The sequence below is a fragment of the Dendropsophus ebraccatus genome, chromosome 1 (assembly GCF_027789765.1).
Source record: "Dendropsophus ebraccatus isolate aDenEbr1 chromosome 1, aDenEbr1.pat, whole genome shotgun sequence".
Classification (NCBI taxonomy): Eukaryota; Metazoa; Chordata; class Amphibia; order Anura; family Hylidae; genus Dendropsophus; species Dendropsophus ebraccatus.
This window is the reverse complement of record NC_091454.1, coordinates 199307584-199314336: the sequence shown is the minus strand read 5'-3', so window position 1 is coordinate 199314336 and position 6753 is coordinate 199307584.

Below are 6753 nucleotides of genomic sequence, written 5' to 3'. Positions count from 1 at the left end.
TTGGTTTAAGAGCTCCCTGTACTGGGTGGGAGCGCGAGTGGGGAAGGGACAAGGTTTGCATACAGTGTCGGACTGAGCCACCGGAGGACCGGAGGATCCTCTGGTGGGCCCCTCCCCCACTCCCACTGCCTGTCCAGCAGCTGGGGCCCCCAGACAGCCATAGGATGATGCTGCCTGTCCTCAGTGGGCCCCTCAGCTGCAGCAGGATAAATACATGGTTTTGCCGGGTCTTCCCGACTCTGAGGAGACAGCCCCGGCAAAGCCATGTCCTGGGTGGTCCCGGGAAGCCCCGCCCCCTTCCAGTGTTCACGCTCTCACTCAAGCAAAGCAGGGAGTGAAGAGTACGAGATGAGAGGAGGAGTGAGGATTTGCTGGGGCACTAGAGGAACCATACCGGTGAGGTAGGTATAGCTGTTTTTTGTTTTAAATACAGATGGAGGGGCAGGAGAATGATAAGGGAGGTACTGATGTGCTGATGAGGGGCAAATGGATGAGAGGGGTACTACTATGATGATGGAAGGGTAGGAGAATGAGGGAGGTACTACTATAATTATGGAAGGGCAGGAGGATGAGAGGGGTACTACTATGATGATGGAAGGGCAGGAGGATGAGGGGGGTACTACTATAATTATGGAAGGGCAGGAGGATGAGGGGGGTACTACTATGATGATGGAAGGGCAGGAGGATGAGGGGGGTACTACTATGATGATGGAAGGGCAGGAGGATGAGGGGGGTACTACTATGATGATGGAAGGGCAGGAGGATGATGGATGGGGTAGTAATATGATGTAGGGGCAGGAGGATGAAGGGGGTAGTAGTATGATGATAAAGGACGTAGTATTATCATGATGGAGGGGCAGAAAGATGAATGGGTAGTAGTATGATGATAATGAAGGGGTAGTAGTATGATCTTGGAGGTGCAGGAGGATGATGAAGGAGGTAGTAGTATGATGATGGAGGTGCAGGAGGATGATGAAGGAGGTATTAGTATGATGATGGAGGTGCAGGAGGATGATGAAGGAGGTAGTATGATGATGGAGGTGCAGGAGGATGATGAAAGAGGTAGTAGTATGATGATGGAGGAGCAGGAGGATGAAGGAGGTAGTAGTATGTATGATGATGATGGAAGAGCAGGAGGATGAAGGAGTAGTAGTATGATGATGGATGATATGGTCAGTAACAGTGTGATGGTATGTTTAGAGGTACAGTATGGTGATAATATATATCTTATTGCTGTTCTGGGGTCACTTCCACACACTGAGCCCCCACATAACTATGTATTCTCATCTACTACAAAGCCTCCAGTATACAATACACCTAGAATCCTCCAAGTACAACAACTGCAAGAACTACAACTCCCAGCATTTACTGGTCTGCATCCCTCAGGATATGCTGGGAGTTGTAGTGCACATGAGCTGCCACTGTAGAGACATATAGTGCTGGACCTTTAGGGCTGATGGTTGTAACAAATTACGGACACCAGAAGCTTCTGCACAACAATCAATTATTAAAGGTTTGTTCTGTCTGAAACTACAACTCCCAACATACCCTTCATTAAATCTTCATAAGTGTAAGGTATTCTGAGAGTTATAGTTTGACTGAAAACATGTCATTCACAAGGGAGTTGTCGCAGATCCAGATGAATCCAGGATAGGGCCGGGTCAGTATGTCGCTTTTTACCGATTCTTCTTTGGTGTGCCCCAAAGATCATTTCCTCTGGTGGGCCCAATGTACCCCAGTCTGGCACTGTCTACATAGCGGGGTCTACAGCACTGTACTCTGACCCAGGAAGTCTCCGTCACCTTCCAAATCATAGCAGATCCACTTCAGGCTGGGGCTTGCATCAGGGGACAGGACTGTGGAGGTAATCTCTCCATAGCTGTAACCCCTCTCTCCCCAGACAGAGAGTGCTGCATGTATGTGCCCACATCTGTCCTGCTCATTCCTTCATGCCCCCTGCAGTCTCTGTCAGCCCTTGTGTTCCCCATCCTCTCCATTACTGTACAGTAACTTATAATATCACATATTTTGCTGTTTCTGAATGTTTGTTTCATTTGTTTTACATGTTATTCAGAATAATAAATCATTAGTTTTGGGGTGTGGAACCAATTGTCTGCATTTCTATAATTTGAATTGGATTTGAATTACAAGCATGGTCCTGGAACAAATTCTGCTCGTAATCCGGGGCACCACTGTATATATATATATATATATATATATATATATATATATATATATATACAGTATATATATATATATATATATATATATATATATATATATATATATTAGTATACCTAAACTATATTGTCTACTATAGCTATCATATAAGCAAATTCCTAGAGTAGAACAGCTTGGAAAGGGTAAGTATGTTTTTAACCATATTCCCACAGTTTTATGGGCACACCCTATTATTCTTGCATTTCGCCCCAGTACTTGGCTAAGTGTGTTAGTAGGAGCTCATACATGTATACACATCTTCACCACCATAAAGAAGAAAAAAAATTTGTAAAACCGGAATACTCTGACCATGCACGCTCCATTACTCCGGCTCTTTCACATGCCTTAGCATGCTTTAGCATGAAGGTAATTATCTATGAAAGTAAAAAAAACAACAAACCATAATAAAGATGTTCTAATATCAGTAAGAAAAGCTACCAAGAGTATGAAGGGAGGGGGGGGGGGGGGGGGGGCTAAACACTGCAAACTCTTTTAAAAGGTGCTTAGGGTCTGATATTTCTGAAAACCCCCATAATATACTGATATTGTTTTGACTGATCACACATTTCTTCTGCAGCGGCCACTACAGGCAAGATGTGGTATAGCAAGCACTGTGCTCATTCAAATGATACAACACATTGGCCAATAGGGTTCAAAGCTGTAAAATCTCTTTATGATGTTCATATCCCTAATGGGGAATATAGACTAGATTAGTGAAATACTGATCATCCTGTGGATAGGTGATAAATTGTAATACCGATTGAACCACTCCAGAAAAAAAATCTAATCAACTGGTCAAAAAGTTATACAAATTCTATCCAAACATTTCAATCCTTCCAGTATTTATCAGCTGCTGTATGTCCTGCTGGAAGTGGTGTATTCTTTCCAGTATTTCCAGTGCCAGCAGAGAGCACTGTGTCAGACTGGAAAGAACACACCACTACCACTACACCAGAGTTGATTTAAAAAAAATAAATAATTGCTAATAATAAACCATAATGGATCAGATGCTCCATGTAACACACAACAGCATATTGTTTCCCCATTTTCTAAACATTATCATAAAAAAGTTCCTCTTTAAATCATACATATTTGAATAAAAATCTTCTATTAGAATATGTTATTGTGTTACGCTGTAATCCAGAGGTCACGTGGCATAGGCAAATGGTTTCCAAAGAAATGCTTTGTACAGTGCCCCAGCTCCTCCTCCTCTGTTGAGCTTCTGACAGTGACCTTTACCTGTTAACCCAAAGGCAGGTGGATTCTCTCACTCTGAAGGACTTTTCCTGTCCTGCATTACACATAAAGCCCATTGGGTTGAATATGTATAAATATATATATATATATATATATATATATATATATATACATAAGTTGAATTTTGTCTTTTTTACAGTATATTAGTATATACTGTAGCTGCTACAGTATATGTAAATTAGCAATTTGCAAACCGACCATTTGTAGGGATATACTTGACCCAAAAAATGTGTAAAAAAAAAAACCCCTAAAGATTTCCTTTTTTTTTTTTTTTTTTTTTTTTTAAAGCCAGAAAGGGCCCAAAAGAAGCCCCTTGCCCTTAAAGGGGTTATCCAGTGCTACAAAAACATGGCCACTTTCTTTCAGAGACAACACGACTCTTGTCTCCGTTTCAGGTGCGGTTTGCAATTAAGCTCCATTCACTTCAATGGAACTGAGCAGCAAGACCCCGCCCAAGCTGGAGACAAGAGCGGTGCTATCTCTGGAAGAAAGTGGCCATGTTTTTGTAGTGCTGGATAACCCCTTTAAGGGAAAAGTCTGGGCAAGATGAGAAATGGGTTGCAGGCATGGAGGTGAAAGAACATAATAAAGAAGCTCCAGTTACCATCCCTGTGCTCCCTATCATTGCCTTACTGTTCAAAGACCTCCATAGGCTCCTGGATCTCCTGCTCCTGCAACGTCACAAGCCGGGCTTAGAATGCCTGCTCAGCCAGTCAGTAACTGAGGCAGGATACCGCTGCAGTCACTGACTGGCTGAGTGGGACCCTTCCTGCTAGGTCGTGACAACATTGCAACAAGGGAGAAACTGGAGCCCAGTGGCAGTCAGTAAGCATGTGACGTGGCGCTGCAGGAGCATGGGGATGGGCAAGTACAGCTTATTTATTATGCTCATGCACCCCACTGCCTGCAGCCGATTCTTCTTTTTGGCTGGAGCTCTTCTTAATTTTACATTTGTAAGAATTATGGTGCTAAAATGAAACCACATACAAAACTTCAAGGGAATGTGTCATCAGAAAAGTTTTATTATTTAATTTTAATTTTAAATTTTATTATCTGTATTAGGGTGGGTTCACACTGCGTTTTTGCAATCCGTTTAACGGATCCGTTTTTTTTTAACGGTCAAAAATGTAGTGTCAACAGTACTTTATTGTGCGTCAAAAAAACGGATCTGTTTTTATGCGTTTTTTATTATAATGGAAGTCAATGGAAAAACGGATCAAAAACGGATGCACACAAATGCATCAGTTTTTTGCAAAAATGGATCCGTTAAACGGATGCTGAAAACGCAGTGTGAACCTAGCCTTATCTTGTTTTGTACTGATCGTTTTCCAGCAGTGCCCTTCTTATGATCAGAGACAGGAGTACAATATCAGGTGACACCAGTATATAGTTAATACACACAAAAGTACACTGACATGTGACACCAGTATATAGATAACAGAGGTGCACAGAATAGCTGCTGCTCACATCTCAGCCCACTTCTCCTGTAAAATGAGCCCACAGAGCATGCTCACAAATGTGTCCCATACAAACAATAGGGTTTGAAGATATTCAATGTACTTGTCCATGAGGCTAGCCCTAAAGCATGTTACTAAATGCAGTTTAAAAAAAAAAAAAAAAGCTCAGGCAAGATGGTAGCCCCCATATTAATGTTCTACGAATAAAAATGGTAAAAAATTACAGTCATAAAGTAGAAACAGACAAGAAAACATGGAACATGTTCCATTATGCGACTCTGATCAGTAATATCAGATCTAAGTGATACACGCTCTTTTTACTAAAGTTCTAAAAAGCAGCGAGTGAACACGGCCTTATACTTACTTGCTTCTTCAATATAAAACCGCAGTTTTGCGTTCTACCAGGGCAGCTCATGCCAGTCTGTTTATGTTGAGGGTGTGGGGGCGCTTGTTTACACGTGCGCATTGGTGCCTCGCCAAATAAACTATGTTCTACATAAAATGTTATTGTATCTGGGGAAGTGACATAGGTAATTGTTTTAGTCATTGTGAGATTACGTAGATAAGAACAGTCCAAAACAGACACAATTACAATCTGTGTTCCCTGCTCCATGACCAATCACACTGCTTGCTTAAGCTGCAGTTTCCTATCATAGGATGCAGGTCTGAATGGAAACATGATGTGACAGCCAGGAGTACTGTTCTCTGAGTCACTGACCTGCATAAGAAGAAGTGACTGGGACGGCAGGGGGTTAAGGCAAGTGGCTGGCACTGAAGGGGTTCTATGGGTCCCGGGCTATCCCTCCTCCTGTCTGTGATTGCGGGCCCAGGTCACGTGACCGATCCTCTTCCCTCCCCTTGGGTATTGCATTAGGCCTATAAGCATTCACCATAGTCTTTTTTTTTTACCACCCCCCGGCAGCAGTAGGTATAGGTACTTTACAAAAATTAAAAGGTCCAGTTGTTTCTCCCCCCGCCCCTGCATCCATGCCCCGCCCCCAGTGTCCTCCATAGGCATATACAGGCTCAGTGGTGGACACTTGCAGGCGTAGCATGGTCACATGCTCCTCCATGTCGACCATCTTATGGACAGAATATACAGTGAGTACACTTACGGGTACTGTACACGGAACTATTTTACTATAAAGTGGTCAACCCTTTTAAGACTGTTAAAGGATTTGAGAGTTAGATGTCGGTGGAGTGTTATGTAATTTAATGTATAAGCGGCTAGGGCTACACGGTGACTTTGGTTGCGCAAAACAAAGATCGTACACTGACGCAATTGCGACTTTGACACGGCGCCACTGTAATATGAGAGTTGTAAATTTTGTGCAATTAGAAATAGTTCTCTGGCTCTGGCTATTGCTCCTGTATATGCCGCGTGCATCGATAATATACTAAGGGCTATCCCAACAAACAAATAGTTTTCTGCATTTTGCACAGATACTTCAGGCAACTAAATGATGTGAGATAAACGGCCAGATAACCTTTAATGTGGTTGTGTTACGCTGCATTACTTACATTGATAACATACCACTGTCTGACAGGATGGGGGTTTATTGTGAAAAAACAAGGAAACAGAGACTGTTTAAGCCCCACAAGGAGGCGACCATGCTATATACCTGCTGTATCAAAAGTGGCAACATGATGAGCCTTGTCTACATATACAGTACAGAGGTGCGGCCCTCGTGGACGCCAATGCCATATCTGTGTCCAGCCCCACCATCACCATAAGCCATTATAATACTGCTCTCCTATCTACTGGACATCTAGTGTAACTTCTGCCTCCGCACTTCCTATAGCTACATCCGTAATGGAG